A 19,626-nucleotide genomic window follows, 5' to 3' on the forward strand; every position below is an offset into this window, starting at 1 on the left:
ATTTTCGAGATATTTGGTGGGTTTGTGGTGATAAAGCCTATATATTCTTACCCTATGGATGGACTGGATGTTGTTACATGTCGACATTGAAGCTTCCATATGAGGTTTATACCTTTCAAAAGGGGGAAGCACCGGACACAGCTCAATCTAATTCTAGGTCTGGAAATAGGGTGAAAAGGGAAATGGCGCAATTTCATAATCTGGAATCCTACCATTGGAGGATAAGTCTAGGAGAGAAGTGGGGACTTAGACTTTTTCCATGGTATGGTGTAACATTTTTGGCAGATCACATTGATAATATTACCTATACTTTGCAGGGTTTTGCAAATGAAACGATACGAGGGTTTAACCTTCTGTCAATTACTCAAAGAAGTCACAGACTGACGCTGTTGAAACATGATATGGCTCTTGACTATATTTTAGCCAAACAGGGTGGCTTATGTGTGGCTATGAACTTGACGGGGGATGATTGTTATACTTTGATCCCCGATAGTTCCGATAATATCACTAGTGTTATAGATGCATTGAAGAGTATAAGGGATGCGTTTGGTCGATCTGAAGGAGGTGGATGGTCAGCGAAGGCTTGGTTGCAAGATCAGTTAGGCCCAGTGGGAGCAGTGATAGTTCAGATTTTAGTAGCAGCTCTTGTAGCACTGTGTGTGATGTTTTGCTTTTGTACTTTGTTATTGACTTTTGCGAAGGCTATGATATTGAGATGGGTTGGAGTTGTGATGTCTGGAGAAAACACTCAGATGCCGTTGTTAACTGTTACTGATCTAGATGGAGATGAACAAGTGGGACTGGATGGAGTATTGATGGATAGATATCCATTTTGAATATCTCATTGTTCGATCATTTTTCACATTTCTTTGTGATATTTAGTATTTTCTTATGAATCAATGGGGGGAAATGGAATGTGATTCATTTTATATATCATTTTATAGATCATTTTTATATTATTTTTGATATTGATGTTTTAATTTGCATGTTTTGCTTTGCAAAAGATACTGGTTGGTGTTTTCTTTTCATCCAGAAGCATAGGGGAATGTGTAGAGTTGGATTCAAATACTCAAACATGGACAATATGAATGGACTGGAGGAAGTTGAACAAGGAAGGTGTGGAAATGTTCAGATTCCATCATCGACGTTGCATTGAAAGTCGACACTGCTGAGGAGATGCAGTGTAGTGGACTACATTCCAGTGTCTGCAATGATTTATATACATATTTGCATGTGTAATACATCATTTGTGTCATATTCTTTCTGTATAAATTTTTTGAAGAATGATGTTTTCTGTGGTTGGGTACATGTGGGGACCTCAGATGTTTTTGTTTTTTTGTGGATGCTTAGGGATATTGGGTCTAGGCAGGGACAGAGAGAATCCACAGGAGGGTCCGATGGGTCGACCAGCCTGAATGTGGAGATTTTTGATTGTATTTTGTTTCTGAAGTTTTCGTATGTATTCAATTGCATCATAGCTTAAAATGCATTGATAAAAATGTATAAATTAATCTGGAGTACTTAGGTGGTCGCCTGGGGCAGAGGGGTCGTGAGAGAATTTTCCTGTCTTGATTGATTGATGGATATTTGGAATGAAAGCTGCCAGACAGGTTTTTCGCTCTCACACTCCATACATTTTTTTTCACACTCCATGAAAATGTGTCTACATAAAAATGTGCTCACACTTCATAAATTTTGTTTTATTGCTAAAGTTACACAAGATTTGTCATAATCCTATTCTTTTTGTTTTCGAGACTTAATTAGTCTCAAAGGGGGGAAATATGTAGTATCTGAACAGTTTATAATTTTGGCTGACGTTTGCAAATGGTGTGATAGATGAACTTTACTCTGCTTTGCTGAAACATCTGGAAAGCATTACTATAGGGGCCCCCTGAAATCTGTAAATTGACGGTGAAATCTTTTGATATAATAAACCTTTATAATCAAAGTACAGTGTCAGCGGATTCCTTGTCAACACAGCATATCAGCATCGTTGTCTCGACACCACACTATAAAAAGTTTTCTAGCACAATAGCCCGTCCTGTTACACCTGTATAACTGTGCTACTTATGGCACTTTTGAAAGGGTCTCTATGATTCTTATATGGGTACTCCTGAAACATGTAACTAACATAAGTGGACTGTATTATGAAGTAGGCCACATTCATACACAAGCATAATACAGAACTGTATGTTTGACATATACAGTATATTGTCACATATGTGAGGAACACGGGAATTGTATAAGAATCATGTGTTTGTTTTTGTTATAGGAAGTAGGCCATAATCATAAGATTGGCTTTTAAAAATGTGTATACATTATTATTCATATGGGACATCAGAAAGTGATTACAGCTTACTGCAGCCATAGCTTTATAGACATCTTGATGTCTTATGAAAAACCCATGTTGACATTTGTGTTTGTGAATTTTTGTTATTTATGAGGTTCAAAAGTCCACTGGCTTTTTTTCAATGTTATTGTTTTGAAGAATGTTCCAAGAAAATAACATTGTCTGTGTGAACAGTATTTATACTTGACATCATGACTGCTGATGTCCATCTCCTGAGGATAAAGAGCATATACAAAATGTCTTTAGTTTACAAAAAAGGGTTACATGTTAAACAAAACAATACAGGCAGCGCCTTTCAAAACTTTATGGCAATAAGAGTGGGAATTTGCACACAGTGACTGTCATGAACATAAAGCTGTGCACCAGATTTACCAAAATCTAAACAAGTAGATATTCTGGATCGATATTCTGATTCTGTTCTCATACCTAGTCCTTTGCTCATGTGAACCCTACAGTAGATGTGTCTATGAGTGTGTTAGTGGATTTGACATTTGTGTGATATGATCAATCACTTTAAAAACCACTAGCAATCTCAGCATCATCTTCAATTTCCTCAGTTCTCACAATTATCAGCCCATGCAATGCTGAAAACATAAATGAGTCAAGTAAACTCTACACTGCTGTCACTTCTATAGAATCACTGATGTCAGCCATCACATAACCTCAATTAGAGATGGCTATTGTTTAAAAGCGGCTAAGCATCAGCTGACAATAGGCTACACTATATTGTAATGTGTACAACTGCAAATTGTCGTTGTGAAACAACAGGCAGGTAGATGGTGGTCTAGGGAGATGATTCCAGCCATTTACAAACAACATGCTTGGCCCAACAGGTACACTCCCTGATGGGTCAGACCTATTGTTTGTAAACTGCTGGAACAATCGTCCTAGCCACCTATCTACTTGATATTCCACAGGGCAGAGGCCAGGGCGACATCTTCCTTACAGACCACATAAGAGTGTTGATACCAATCCATCACATGACCTACATGCATGCTTATGTGATGCTTCTCACAGCATTCTAGTTTTACAAAAAGCATACAGTATGTAATGGAACTACATTACAGGGAACAGCGCACAGTAATACTTACATGCTGTTGTGAATGTTATTGATCTCATCCTTGTTCAAACTGCCATCATCCTCATCAGCAATACTCATCTTGCCCATTCTTCAAATAGAAAACGCAACAGGCCAGAACATGACGAACCTAGGCCTATAAATCTTTCTTCAGAGTCCATATATGACACATAAACATAACATGGGAAACATCCCATCAACAAAAGACAGCTGGTCCAAATCAAACCTTCCCTGACACCAGGGGCTTCTTGTCAAGTACAGTGAAATGCATTTCTTGCAAGCTCTAAACCCAAAAATGCAGTAATCAATGTAATACTAAAAATAACATAAGGTAGAACAAAAAGACCAGAAATCGAAATAAGAACCAGAGAAGGTAAGTAAGCATACTATATACAGGGTCAGTCAGTTCCAATAACATATTCACAATGTGCAGGGATACTGGAGTGATAGAGGTAGGGTGACTAGGCATCAGGATATACAGTGCCTTCTGAAAGTATTCAGACCCCTTGACCTTTTCCACTTTTTGTTACATTACAGCCATATTCTAAAATTGATTAAATAGTTTATTTTTCCCCCATATCAATCTACACACAATACCCCATAATGACGAAGCAAAAATTGGTTTTTAGAATGTTTTGCAAATTTATTAAAAAGAAAAAAACGGAAATATCACATTTACATAAGTATTAAGACCCTTTACTCAGTACTTTGTTGAAGCACCTTTGGCAGCGATTACAGCCTCGTCTTCTTGGGTATGATGCTACAAGCTTGGCACACTTGTATTTGGGGAGTTTCTCCCATTCTTCTCTGCAGATCCTCTCAAGCTCTGTTAGGTTGGATGGGGAGCGTTGCTGCACAGCTATTTTCAGGTATCTCCAGAGATGTTAGATCGGGTTCAAGTCCGGGCTCTGGCTGGGCCACTCAAGGACATTCAGAGACTTGTCCCGAAGCCACTCCTGCTTTGTCTTGGCTGTGTGCTTAAGTTCGTTGTCCTGTTGGATCATGTCCAATCAATTGAATTTACCACCAATGAAGTTGTAGAACCATCTCAAGGATGATAAATGGAAACAGGATGCACCTAAACTCAATTTCGAGTCTCAGAGCAAAGGGTCTGAATACTTATGTAAATAAGGAATTTCTGTTTTTTGTTTTTAATACATTTGCAAACATTTCTATAAACCTGTTTTGTCATTATGGGGTATTGTGTGTAGATTGCTGAGGAAATTGTTTTATTTAATCAATTTTAGAATACGGCTATAACGTAACATAATGTGGAAAAAGTCAAGGGGTCTGAATACTTTCCGAAGGCACTGTATGATAGCAGCAGTGTATATGATGATTGTATTTGAGTGTATGTGTGTGGGTAGAGTCCGTATAAATGTGTGTGTGTGTGTATACATGAGCAAATGATGAAGTGTGTGTGGTGTGAGTGTGCATAGACAGTGCAGAAAATAAATACAAGTGTCAACTCCGCATAGCCTTGGTCATCTGGCATGTCTGCACCCAGTTCCACTATTTGTTCATCTATCTGGAATTATTGTCTGGAAAATGATCATATTATTAACAAAGGATACAAAAAAGTCAAAGTAACAAAATGAGGCTGCGTCAGGGGCTTGGCGTACCTTTCGACCGAAGATTAACCTCCCGAGTGGCGCAGTGGTCTAAGGCACTGCATCGCAGTGCTAGCTGTGCCACTAGAGATCCTGGTTCGAATCCAGGCTCTGTCGTAGCCGGCCGCGACCGGGAGACCCATGGGGCGGCGCACAATTGGCCCAGCGTCGTCCAGGGTAGGGGAGGGAATGGCCGGCAGGGATGTAGCTCAGTTGGTAGAGCATGGCGTTTGCAACGCCAGGGTTGTGGGTTCGATTCCCACGGGGGGCCAGTATGAAAAATAAAAAATTAATAATGTATGCACTCACTAACTGTAAGTCGCTCTGGATAAGAGCGTCTGCTAAATGACTAAAATGTAAATGTAAAATGATTATGTTTATGGATGTCGAACACTGGATGAGGCAACACTTTTTCTCTTCCCTAGAGGCCATTTCGAAAAAGCATCCGATATCTAAAAATGTTCTGCCTTTGTCTTTCATGAACAGCCCAGCCATTCTCTGACATAAGTATCAATAGCATCCAAGCTAATTTTTTTTGCACAATTATGGCTGGAGCTTGAGTGAGTGAGTGAGTGAGAGAGCTAGCTATGTGCATTAAAGATAACCATTTTTAGAAGTAGGCACAATCATGTGATTAGGTCCAATGAGGTTGCACAGTGAAGGAAGAAGTCTGGCCCAGGCCTGCCCTGCGTTATCCAGTGGTACACATATCTCCATTTTCCGGTGACCACTTTTGACTCGTGAGCGCTACTTTCAGAACTACTGGCTAAAAACTATACAAAAGTACTAGAGTATCTTTTTAAAGCTACAATATGTAACTTTTTGGGCTATCGACCAAATTCACATAGAATTGTGAGTTATATATCTTTCATTCCCATTGAAAGCAAGTCTAAGAAGCGGTAGATCTGTTCTATGTGCGCTATTTCAATGCTTCCTGTTAAGTTTAGTTTTTGCGGTTCAATTTTTACTTTTGGTTATGTACACCAGCATCAAACAGCAGAAAATACAATATGACTGCTTGTTTTGTTACATTAACTGAAATTAGGCTAACTATTAGAATTTTAGCGACCAGGAAATGTCGGAGCAATTTCTGCACAGTGCATCTTTAAGTGAAGGGTTTAAATGGGTTGAGTGTTTCCTTATGACATAAAACACATTGGATAAAGACTGGAGTACCTTAAATGATATCATGGGCAGAAAACCCAATTAATCTCCATTGTTCATTAAAGTTGATGCGTCATTTATAACAAAACCTTTCGATATTGCCAGTCATTTCAATTACTATTTCACTAGTAAAGTGAAAAAAACGCAGAAGTGACATGACAACATTGAACAGTGAACCATCATATTTTTTTATAAAATATCTAATAATGAAAAATAAGGATTGCGGTTTTGAATTTCATGAAGTTTGTGTGGGAGAGGTGTAAAAACTGTTATCCATCAATAATGACAAGGTATACCAGGTATAGACAACCTTGATGGGAAACTATTGAGAATGGTAGCAGACTGTACTGCCACCCCTATTTGCTATATCTTTAACCAAAGCCTAAAGGAGTGTGTGTGTCCACAGGTGTGGAAGGAAGCTAATGTAATTCCACTGCCTAAAAATAGTAAAGCACCCTTTGCTGGCTCTAACAGCCGCCCAATCAGTTTGCTACCTGTTCTTAGTAAACTGATGGAGAGAATTGTGTTTGACCAAATACAATGCTATTTTTCAGAGAACAAGTTAACTGCTGACTTTTAGCATGCATATAGAAAAGAGCACTCAACTTGTACTGCACTGACTCAAATTACAGATTGGTTAAAATAAATTATTGTTGAAGCTTTATTGTTAGATTTCAGTTCAGCCTTTGATGTTATTGATATTTAATTGTTTTTATGTCTGCGTGCAGTATGAAGGAAGTTAGCGGTCGTTTTGTGTTAGCACAATGACTGGTAGTCTACAGGTACTGTAGTGCCAGAATCTAGCCGTACCCCTTTAAAGCGGCATTCAGTAGTTGAAACAATAACAAACCGCCTCTGTTTTGGTGAAAAGCTGGATGATGGGCCTGGAGAAAGGTAACCACTCTCAAATTAATAAACAGAGCTATGGATGCAAGGACTAACCACCCACTGTATCAAAATCACAGTTTTAAGCATTTTTTGAGGCTATATACTGTTTGTTTACATTTACAATATTTACCAACATTTGAGTAAAACAAGCTTATATTTTGGGTTCTGATGGGGTACGACAGTTGAACTAAGCTCATGAGGCATTTATAAGTTAAGTTATAATCTTCAAGAATCCATGCTCTGTCGTAGCCGTCCGCGACCGGGAGACCCATGGGGCGGCGCACAATTGGCCCAGCGTCGTCCAGGGTAGGGGAGGGAATGGCCGGCAGGGATGTAGCTCAGTTGGTAGAGCATGGCGTTTGCAATGCCAGGGTTGTGGGTTCGATTCCCACGGGGGGTATGAAAAATAAAAAAATAATGTATGCACTCACTAACTGTAAGTTGCTCTGGATAAGAGCGTCTGCTAAATGACTAAAATGTAAATGTAAGAATCAATGGGTACATATCATAAATGTATAAGTCCAAAAATGGATGTAGCAACTGCAGATTGCCCCATTTAATGTCACACACACAGACGTTTCCATTGTGTCACCCCTGACCTTTTCTCTTTCCCATTTCAATGGGCTGCATAATGCTTCAAACACTGGCTTCCTTTCTGCTATTGAAGTTGGATGCTGACAGACACACTTCTCTCTGTCTTAACTTCCTCTGTCCCTCTCTACTCTAGATTTCCCCTAAACCCATACTGATTTCATCCTCTCTCTCTCTTTCTCTTTCTCTTTCATTTTCTCTGCCCTTTCCGTGACTCTTTTTTTCTTCTCTTTAATTAATGTCCACTCCAAAGCATTGAAATAGGAGAACTAACCCCAGTCCTTACCAGTGTGTCCAAGGGGCCTTCCTCAAATACATTATTAGAAAATAGGTTTCTTATTTTCTAAGTTTATTCTCATTCCCCACTAAAAAGCCAATTACACGTCCTTAAGAATTAACAGAAGTAGATAATAAATTGATACTTGGTATTACCAAGCAGACACTGGCGCTCTATAGGAGTTTGTATTACTATATAAATGATGTGGCCTTTAACTTTGATGAGAATGTGAGACCTTTAAAACTGTAATGGAGATGAGTGTGCTTTTAAATGGTTCATATATTGTGGTTGTCTTGCTCTTACAGGGATCCTGATGGGAGGCTTCATAAAGATCATAGAGTTTCAGTAGCTGGCCAACTGGAAGGTACACTACACACTTAATTTGCTATTCATCTCTAATTCCTGCGTGTTGAATGAACCTCCCCTAAAAGTGCCTTTTATTCTTGGAGTAGACTTAGTCTGGCCCGTGCAACAGAGTATCATTCTCTCATTTATGGGATGTATTTCATCACCACACTAAACATTCATACATGCAGACCTGCAGTGTATTCCTACTGTGTTTTGCCCTGCACAGTTGGCATCCAGGAGGTTTACTGCAGAAATACATTGTATCCCAATAGCTAGCTACAATCCAAGCCCCTCAATTAGTGAAATCCAATCTGGTGCCAACATAAACCATTCCATGTTTGACACACCCATAATCTTCATGTTGTTTAATGTGTGATGGTGACACAACCTATCTGAGGGGAGTATTTCATATGAGTCTTTCATGCTCGTAGGCTACTTTTTCTCTATCACGCTATCTTTTTATTCTCCTCCCCTTTCTCTGTCACTCTACCCTCTCTCACTCCCTGGTCCCTCTTTTTGTTCTTTTAGCTCATCTCGGTCCCTCTGTTCTGTCTTCTCTTCTTTTATTCATTCACCATCTCCGTCTTTTTTTCTCAGTCTCTTTCTTTCTCTCCGTCTCTTAGAGCCAATCTCTCTTCCTATAGTTCTCACAGTCTTTAATTAACATTCCTTTTCCTCTGCCAATGAGTTAGCGAGAGAGAGCGGGAGAGGGCGATTGAGAGAGAAAGGGAGAGATGGAGAGAGAGAGAGAGGCAGGTTCTGTCAGGGTTGTGTGAACACAGGGGCCATTGTTCCAGAGGCCGGGGGCACCAGGGTGTTGCTGAGTCATCAGTCCCAGTAACCAGAGCCCCTCTCCCCCTTTTACCCCTCTCCATGCGGCCCCTGGTCCTCCAGAGCTGGTAGCAGACTCTGTGCATGTGTGCGTGGATTGGGGTATTGGATGGCCAGGCAGGGGTCTTTGGGATAACGTCTCTCTCTCATTTACTGTAGTCAGTGTTTTCCAATAGCACCGGCTATCGGCAATACAACCAATTATAGACTCATTCTCATCATGGTCCTTACTTTTTCCACTTAATTTAACTATGCTACTCTTCAATTCACTTGTCAGAAAAGTCTGCCCTGCACTCTCCCGCTAGAATTAACAATATACATCTTCTAGTGATCTATTGATAGGACAGGCGCCTGTCAGTCACAAAGTGAGCGATGACAGGTAAACACTGCTGGTTTGTCAGTCTGCTGTCTGTCCCGTCTCTCGGTACCTGGTTGTGTGTGTTGTGTGCACTGTGGTTGCAGTCAGATTTCTTTACACGGAGAGAGAGCGCATGAATTTGCATTTAAGAACTATACCATGTCCGGGCCAGAATAAATTATGTTCGGGACAGTAGATTTTTGGCCATCTGGCTAAAAGATTACTGTAGCTCTGCTGGAATCACTTTTATAGATAACTTTGACACCTTCTGGAAACAGAAGATACTCTACAGGAATGACGGAGTCCATCCAAATCATCTTGGCTCCTAGGCTCTGTCCACGCATTTCAAGGCTGCGTTGAAACAATGACTTATCAATGACCCAAGACCAGCTCAGTTAATCCCTACCATTGTGACAATGAGTCGTCATAATGCTGCATCAAATGTACATTATCCTAGGGGCGTTGGCAAACATAATGTAAGTAACTTAATTTATGTCCCCCTAATTGCCCTGAATACCTCTGATGATCCTACAGCTATTGTATGCAGGAATCATGAGCCTAGTAGGAAGACTATTGTGTGCAGCTCACCCTGCACTATCAGCTCCAATATAAATAACATGAACAAGTCTACTTCTGATAAGCTTCCCAGTAAAGCATTAAAAACAATCAAGCAACCCAGAAAAGTGCTAAAAGTAGCCCATATTAACATATGCAGCCTGAGAAACAAGGTCCATGAAGTCAATAACTTGCTTCTAACAGATGACATTCATATTCTGACTATCTCTGAAACTCAATTAGATAAAACCTTTGATACAGTGGTAGCAATACATGGTTATAACATCTAACGAAAAGACAGAAATGCCAACGGGGGTGGTGTTGCGGTCTATATTCCGAACCACATTCCTGTAAAGCTTAGAGACGATCTCATGTTAGATACTGTTGAAGTAATATGGCTACAGGGTCATCTGCCTCACCTAAAGCCCATTCTGGTGGGAAGCTGCTATTGACCACCAAGTGCTAACAGTCAGTATCTGGATAATATGTGTGAAATGCTTGATAATGTATGTGATATCAACAGAAAAGTATATTTTCTGGGAGATTTAAATATTGACTGGCTCTCATCAAGCTGCCCACTCAAGACAAAACGTCAAACTGTAACCAGTGCCTGCAACCTGGTTCAGGTTGTCAGTCAACCTACCAGGGTATTTACAAACAGCACAGGAATGAAATCATCAACATGTATTGATCACATCTTTACTAATCCTGCAGAAAATTGCTTTAAAGCAGTATCCAAATCCATAAGATGTAGTGATCACAATATAGTAGCCATATCTAGGAAAACCAAAGTTCCAAAGGCTGGGCATAGTATACTGTATAAGAGGTCATACAATACGTTTTGTAGTGATTAATATGTTGATGATGTAAATAATATTTGCTGGTCTGTGGTGTGTAATGAGGAGCAACCAGACGCTGCATTTGACACATTTATGAAATTGCTTATTCCAGTTATTAATAAGCACGCACCCATTAAGAAAATTACTGTAAAAACTGTGAAATCCCCTTGGATTGATGAGGAATTTAGTATGGTTAAGACGGATGAGGCAAAAGGTATGGCAAATTGTCACGATCGTCTGAAGAAGCGGACCAATACGCAGCGCGTGGAGTGAACATGATGACTTTATTTAATAAAGCAACCACAAAAAACAACAAATGACGATAGTGAAGTCCTCTGTAACACTGACAGAAACATGGAACAAAAACCCACAAATACAATGTGAAAACACACAGTTTAAATATGGCTCCCAATCAGAGATAACGAGCCGACAGCTGACACTCGTTACCTCCGATTGGGAGTCATATGACTAATAAAGAACAATTAACCCCAAACATAGAAATGAACAACCAGAAATCCCCAACATAGAAATACACCCAAACAATGAAAATGAACAACCCTGGCTCAAATAACAACGTCCATGGAGCCAGAGTGTCACAGTACCCCCCCCTAAAGGTGCGACCTCCGGGCGCACCAGCATCAGTCTAGGGGAGGGTCTGGGTGGGCGTCTGTCCATGGTGGCGGCTCTGGCCCAGGTCGTGGTCCCCACCCCACCTTAGTCACTATCCGCTTCCGTATCCCCCTCCACATGACCACCCCCCAACTAAACCCCACTGGATTAAGGGGCGGCACCGGACTAAGGGGCAGCACCGGACTAAGGGGCAGCACTGGACTAAGGGGCAGCACCGGACTAAGGGGCAGCACCGGACTAAGGGACAGTACCTGACTAACTGGCGGATCCTGGCTGGCTGGCTCTGGCGGATCCTGGCTGGACGGCTCTGGCGGATCCTGGCTGGCAGAAGGCTCTGGCTGATCCTGTCTGGCAGAAGGCTCTGGCTGATCCTGTCTGGCGGAAGGCTCTGGCTGATCCTGTCTGGCGGAAGGCTCTGGCTGATCCGGTCTGGCGGAAGGCTCTGGCTGATCCTGTCTGGCGGAAGGCTCTGGCTGATCCTGTCTGGCGGAAGGCTCTGGCTGATCCTGTCTGGCGGAAGGCTCTGGCTGATCCTGTCTGGCGGAAGGCTCTGGCTGATCCTGTCTGGCGGAAGGCTCTGGCTGCTCCTGTCTGGCGGAGAGCTCTAGCGGCTCCGGTCTGGCGGACGGCTCTGAAGGCTCATGGCAGACGGGCGGCTTTGCAGGCTCAGTACAGACGGGCAGTTCCTGCGGCGCTTGGCAGACGGACAGTTCAGACGGCGTTGGGCAGACGGGCAGTTCAGGCGCCCGTTGGGCAGACGGGCAGTTCAGACGGCGTTGGGCAGACGGACAGTTCAGACAGCATTAGGCAGACGGGCAGTTCAGACGGGCGTTGGGCAGACGGACAGTTCAGGCCCCGTTGGGCAGACGGCAGACTCTGGCCGTCTGAGGCGCATCGTAGGCCTGGTGCGTGGTGCCGGAACAGGAGGTACCGGGCTGAGGACACGCATCTCAGTGCTAGTGCGGGGAGAAGCAACAGGGCATGCTGGACCCTGGGGACGCACCGTAGGCCTGATGCGTGGTGCCGGAACTGGAGGTACCGGGCTGAGGACACGCATCTCAGGGCTAGTGCGGGGAGAAGCAACAGGGCATGCTGGACCCTGGGGACGCACCGTAGGCCTGATGCGTGGTGCCGGAACTGGAGGTACCGGGCTGAGGACACGCATCTCAGGGCTAGTGCGGGAAGCAGCAACAGGGCATGCTTGGCCCTGGGGACGCACCGTAGGCCTGATGCGTGGTGCCGGAACTGGAGGTACCGGGCTGAGGACACGCATCTCAGGGCTAGTGCGGGGAGAAGCAACAGGGCATGCTGGACCCTGGGAACGCACATAAGGGCTAGTGCGGAGAGCCGGAACAGGGCATGCTGGACCCTGGGGACTCACATTAAGCCTAGTGCGGAGAGCAGCAACAGGACGCACAGGACTCGGGAGACACACAGGAGGCTTGGGGCGTGGTGTAGGCACTGGTGGGAAAGGGCTGGCGACGCGCACCGTATCCCTGGTGCGAGTGGCCGGAACAGGCCGGGCTGGGCTGGCGAAGCGCACCGTATCCCTGGTGCGAGTGGCCGGAACAGGCCGGGCCGGGCTGGCGGCGCACCGTATCCTTGGTGCGAGGGGTCGTAACAGGCCGGACCGTACTGGAGGCACACACCACTGGCTCTACCCGGGGAACTGGAACGGGCCGGACCGGACTGGATACACACCTCAGTCTCTCACGCCGTGCCTCTACATCTCCTTTCCCTACTTTGGCCAGTGACCCCCGTAACCTGGTTGCCTCTTGAATTCGCCCCTTCTCTGCCTCCGTCAGTCCTGTGGCAGCCTCCCGCTGCCCAGCCGCTAAGCCATGTGCCCCCCAAAAACTTTTTGGGGTTGCCTCTCGACCTTCCGACGATGGCCCTGCTGACGCCCGTTGCTCCTCTCGCCGTCGCCTCTCCACCGTTTCGCTCCATGGACGGCGATCCATCCCATCCAGGATCTCCTCCCAAGTCCAGGACCCCTTTCCGTCCAAAATCTCCTCCCATGTCCAGGAAGCCTTTGGAGCTGGGTCCTGTTGCCGCTTGACACGCTGCTTGGTCCTTTGATGGTGGGTTTTTCTGTCACGATCGTCTGAAGAAGCGGACCAATACGCAGCGCGTGGAGTGAACATGATGACTTTATTTAATAAAGCAACCACAAAAAACAACAAATGACGATAGTGAAGTCCTCTGTAACACTGACAGAAACATGGAACAAAAACCCACAAATACAATGTGAAAACACACAGTTTAAATATGGCTCCCAATCAGAGATAACGAGCCGACAGCTGACACTCGTTACCTCCGATTGGGAGTCATATGACTAATAAAGAACAATTAACCCCAAACATAGAAATGAACAACCAGAAATCCCCAACATAGAAATACACCCAAACAATGAAAATGAACAACCCTGGCTCAAATAACAACGTCCATGGAGCCAGAGTGTCACACAAATAAGTCTGGCAGCCCAACCGATTGGCAAACTTATTGCAAATGTAAGAAATCATGTGACTAAACTAAATCAAATAAACTATACTATGAAAAAAATAATTATATAAAGAATGATCGTAAAATGCTTTGGAGCATCTTCAATGACATGTTGGGAAAAAAGGCAAACTCGGCTCCATCATTCATTGAAACAGATGGCTCATTCATCACAAAACCCACAGATATTGCCAACTACATTAATGACTTCTTCATTGGCAAGATAAGCAAACGTAGGTATGACATACCAGCAACAAACGCTGACACTACACATCCAAGTATATCTGACCAAATTATGAAAGACAAGAATTGTACTTTTGAATTCCGTAAAGTCAGTTTGGAAGAGGTGAAAAAATTATTGTCTATCAACAATGACAATCCACTGGGGTCTGACAATGTGGATGGAAAATTACTGAGGATAATAGCGGACAATATTGCCACTCCTATTTGCCACATCTTCAATTTAAGCCTACTAGAAAGTGTGTGCCCTCCGGCCTGGAGGGAAGCTAAAGTCATTCCGCTACCCAAGAATAGTAAAGCCCCCTTTACTGGCTCAAATAGCCGACCAATAAGCCTGTTACCAACCCTTAGTAAACTTCTGGAAGAAATTGTGTTTGACCAGATACAATGCTATTTCACAGTAAACAAACTGACAACAGACTTTCAGCACGCTTATAGAGAAGGACACTCAACAAGCACAGCACTCACACAAATGACTGATGATTGGCTGAGAGAAATTGATGATAAATGATTGTGGGGAATGTTAGACTTCAGTGCAGCTTTTGACATTAACGATCATAGTCTGCTGCTGGAAAAAAGTATGTGTTATGGCTTTACACCACCTGCTATAATGTGGATAAAGAGTTACTTGTCTAACAGAACACAGAGGGTGTTCTTTAATGGAAGCCTCTCAAACATAATCCAGGTAGAATCAGGAATTCCCCAGGGTAGCTGTTTAGGCCCCTTACTTTTTTCCATCTTTACTAACGACATGCCACTGGCTTTGAGTAAAGCCAGTGTGTCTATGTATGCGGATGACACAACACTATACACGTCAGCTACTACAGCAACTGAAATAACTGCAACACTTAACAAAGAGGTGCAGTTAGTTTCGGAATGGGTAGCAAGGAATAAGTTAGTCCTAAATATTTCCAAAACAAAAAGCATTGTATTTGGGACAAATCATTCACTAAACCCTAAACCTCAACTACATCTCATAATGAATCATGTGGAAATTGAGCAAGTTGAGGTGGTTAAACTACTTGGAGTAACCCTGGATTGTAAACTGTCATGGTCAAAACATATTGATACAACAGTAGCTAAGATGGGGAGAAGTCTGTCCATAATAAAGCGCTGCTCTGTCTTCTTAACAACACTATCAACAAGGCAGGTCCTACAGGCCCTAGTTTTGTCACACCTAGACTACTGTTCAGTAGTGTGGTCAGGTGCCACAAAGAGGGACTTGGGAAAATTGCAGTTGGCTCAGAACAGGGCAGCACGGCTGGCCCTTAAAAGTTCATGGAGAGCTAACATTAATGACATACATGTCAATCTCTCATGGCTCAAAGTGGAAGAGAGATTGACTTCATCAAGACTGAATGTACCGAGCTGTCTGTTTAAAATACTAGCACACAGCTCGGACACCCATGCATACTCCACAAGACATGCCACCAGAGGTCTCTTCACAGTCCCCAAGTCCAGAACAGACTATGGGAGGCGCACAGTACTGCATAGAGCCATGACTACATGGAACTCTATTCCACATCAGGTAACTGATGCAAGCAGGTACAATACACCTTATGGAACAACGGGGACTGTGAAGAGACACACACAAAGGTACAGACACATGCATACGCACACATTGTGATATTGTTGTATGGTGGTATTAAACATTTTGTATTGTAGATATGTAGTGGTGTAATAATTGTATATGCTGTACTGTTTTATCTTTTGTTTTATATGTAATGTAAGTGCTTTAATATGTTTCGACCCCAGGAAGAGTAGCTGCTGCCTTGGCAGCAGCTAATGGGGCTCCCTAATAAATACAAATACAAAGAAAACAGAATTGTTTTAAAAGCTAATATGGTATTTTCAAAGATATTGATATAGGTCTACAGATTTAATCAAAGTGTTGACAGTGGAGTAGTCAACTGCTTCTTTCAAAGTCCATCTTTAACATATGCTTCAATCATATGTACCTGGATTGCAGATAGCTGAGAAAATGCCTCTTAAAAGGAAGCTTGAAGCCTGTGGAAGTCTGCAGACTCTGACAGGATTCTTTAAAGGCCCAGTGCAGTCAAAATTAAGTTATTCCTGTGTTTTATGTCATGCTGTACAACAGCGAATGAAATTAACTGTAAAAGTTTGAAAAAAATGTATCAGTGTTGAAAATACAATCTAGCACTAGAAAGTACCAGAGGCCACCAAAATAGAGCTTGTTCGGCAAAGATGTCTTAACCCAGGGGATGGGGGTGGGAAGCCCCTCCGGACCCCCCAGCCCAGGGGAGCCTGGCTGGCTACTTTTTCTATTTAGCTGGCTACGCCATGTGCTTGTGGAAAACACTGGTAGTGTAGTTATGATCCATGGTTAATTGCTCTACTCCCCATATCCACAGTCATAACCTCACACTGAAATGGTAGACTTGTTGTTTTGGGGCTACCCCCAGAACCACACTGCTAACTGCCAAGGCCATACTCTACCATCCCCTCAGGCAACGACTCTGCTCTCATATTTTTCCATTCATCCCTCCATCTCTTTTCTCCACAAGACCAGCATGTCTACTTTTTTTTCACCCCGTCCTTCTCTCTCCTCATCCACTCCAACATGTTAAGTCTCTTTTCTTTTCCCTTACGCGCTTCTCTCCCCCCCTGAGTCCTCCTCTCATCCTTCTCCGCCACCACGCTCTCCATTTCCCCCAGTGTGCATTGACACAGATAATGAACCAGTTTAGGCATGGATTATTGCTGGTTGCACTAGGGCTGATACAATAGAGAAAGTCTAAAGCGATGTACTAAACTTCACACAAGGTAATTAGGAATTGATTGCATTTACATAGTCCTAGCGCTTTCCCAATGCTTTAAAAAAATGTTTTACATTGTAAGGATACACACAGATGCACATTGCAGATAGTAGATTGAGAGAGAAGCTATTTCCCGTCTTAGTTTATTTTCTCTCTGGGTTCCCCTATTCTCCTTCTATGGCTTCAGTACCTCAGGAATACAGCAGTGTATAAATATAAACCAATCGTATGGTGATATGTGGTACCGATAACTTTGAATGGTGATTTGGAACCAAACGTGGTAGGCCGACAGTATGATACGAGACCCTTTCAATGGTGATTTCAGACAATTTCAACTGAGAGTGCGCATGTTCACGATAGAAGACTGTCACGGTTCAGACAGACGACGAGAGGACCACAATTGCGTCACACCAGAAAGTTTATTTAAACTTAAGGGGAAAGGGATGTAGGGAGTGAGTGAGGGCTCCAGGGGTTATCCCGTCCGATGTGCTGGGTCTGTGCCTCCCCCCAGTGGCAGCGATGCGTCCGATGACGCCGGTGGTTGGTGGTCCAGAAGTCCTGGGGGGGGGGAGGAAACACAGACACAACGGGGCGGAATGAAACCAGGCAGCAGTACAGTTCAAGGTAAATCCAAAATACGTAGTAGCAAGGCAGAAGGCTGGTCAGAGTTACCGGGATTGAAGAGTAGTCAGGAGTCGTAATGGCAGAAGCAGGTCTGGATCTCCTGAGGCAGAAGAGTATCCAAAAAACAGGCAGGTCCGGGGTCACAAAACCAGGGTGAGCCAGAAGCGCGAGCAAACAGGTTCCGGGTGTGAGCTTTGCAGACGATCTGACAAAGGAGAGCTGAAAGACAGGGCTATAAATACTGGGAGAGGTTAGTGGGTAATGCAGCGCAGCTGGCAGAGTAATTAGAGCCGAGCAGAGCAGGGACAGGTGGAGCTAGTTAGGCTGAGTAGAGAGAGAGTGGTGAGCAGAGTGGAAACAACTTAAGGTGGTAACCCAGTGGAGTGAGAGGGCTCATGACAGAACCCCCCCAAGGGACGGCCCCAGAAGTCCCAAGAGCAACACCACGCCGGGCAAGAGGAGGGGAGCCGGAGGAGGGCTAGAACTCCTCCGAACGGTCCGAGCGAACGTCCTCATCCTCGGAGGAAGCCGGAGGGCCGTGGTCGGGAGATGGGACAGGTCCCGAGACAGGATCAGGCACAGGACAGGAAGCCGAGCGGGCAGGACGGTTAGGGATCCCTCTGGGGCGGCCCCCTACGGATTGCAGGTTGATCAGGATGCCGTTGGTGGAAAGCGGTGATGAGAGTCCTATCCACAATCCGACTAGCTGGCACCCAGGTCCTTTCCTCAGGTCCATAGCCCTCCCAGTCAATGAGGTACTGGAGACCCCTACCCCTCCGTCTGGACCGAAGCAGGCGGCGGACGGTGTAAACCAGACCACCATCGACGAGCCGTGGAGGAGGAGGACAAGGCGCAGCAGGGACCAGCGGACTCCTGGGCACAGGCAGGGGCTGCAGCAATCCGGCTGGGGGCTGGCAGAACGACTTGTGTTGGTTGCAGATAGGGCAGGCTTGGACGAATTCCCGTACATCCTTCCTCAGAGAGGGCCACCAGAACCTCTGGGCGAGCAGGTTGTAAGTGCGGGTGGAGCCAGGGTGACAAGCTAGGCGGGGAGTCATGTCCCCACTGAACGACCTGGGACCTCAGGTCTTCGGGGACAAAAAGGCGGTCAGCTGGGCAAGTGCTGGGACCTGGCTGGTTACGGAGAGCCTCCAGCACCTGTTCCTCAACAGCCCAGGTCAGAGCTGCAACGATGCAGGGACTTGGCAGAATCGACACAGGGTCCTTGGAGGGGTCAGGAGCGGAGTTAGTAGGTACTGGCCGAGGGGGTAGTGCGGCGGCAAGCAGGCAGGTTCGGTGGCAGTCCTCTCCCCACTCCCTGATCACCCCGGTCACCCAGTCGAGCTGAGGGTTGTGCCGGGCGGAGCCATGGGTAACCCAGGATGAGGGGTTGGCCTGGAGAGGGGAGCAGGTGAAACTGGATAGTTTCTTGATGGTTTCCGGACAGACCCATCGAGACCGGGGCCGTGACATGAGTGACCGATCCGAGTAAGTGTCCGTCCAGTGCCCGGGCAGGAATAGGAGGTGTCAAACGGAGGTTCTCCAGTCCCAGTTGGCGTGCCAGCTTGATGTCCATTATGTTGGCTTCGGCGCCAGAATCCACCAGAGCAGCCAGGGGTGTGAGTTGAGTCAGGGAGGCGGAGGTGAACTTGCAGCAGGGGTTTGCGGTCGGAGGACTGGATGGTCATTGAACTCAACCGGACTCCCCCTATGCCCGGTGAGCTTCGGCCCTTTAAAGGGCAGGTTACCACACGATGTCCATCACCTCCACAATAGAGGCAGAGGTTTGAGGTGAGCGTCGCTGGCGCTCTGCAGGAGTGAGAGAGGCTCGCCCAATCTCCATAGGCTCAGACTGATCAAGCTGACCTGGGTGAGTGGCAGTAGATGACAGGAGCCCAGTCGGATCTCTCCGAATGCCGGTAGTAGGTGGACCTTGGCGCCCCCTCCCACGACGACGGGTCTGT

This window comes from Coregonus clupeaformis, chromosome 24 (assembly GCF_020615455.1).
Source record: "Coregonus clupeaformis isolate EN_2021a chromosome 24, ASM2061545v1, whole genome shotgun sequence".
NCBI classification, from domain to species: Eukaryota; Metazoa; Chordata; class Actinopteri; order Salmoniformes; family Salmonidae; genus Coregonus; species Coregonus clupeaformis.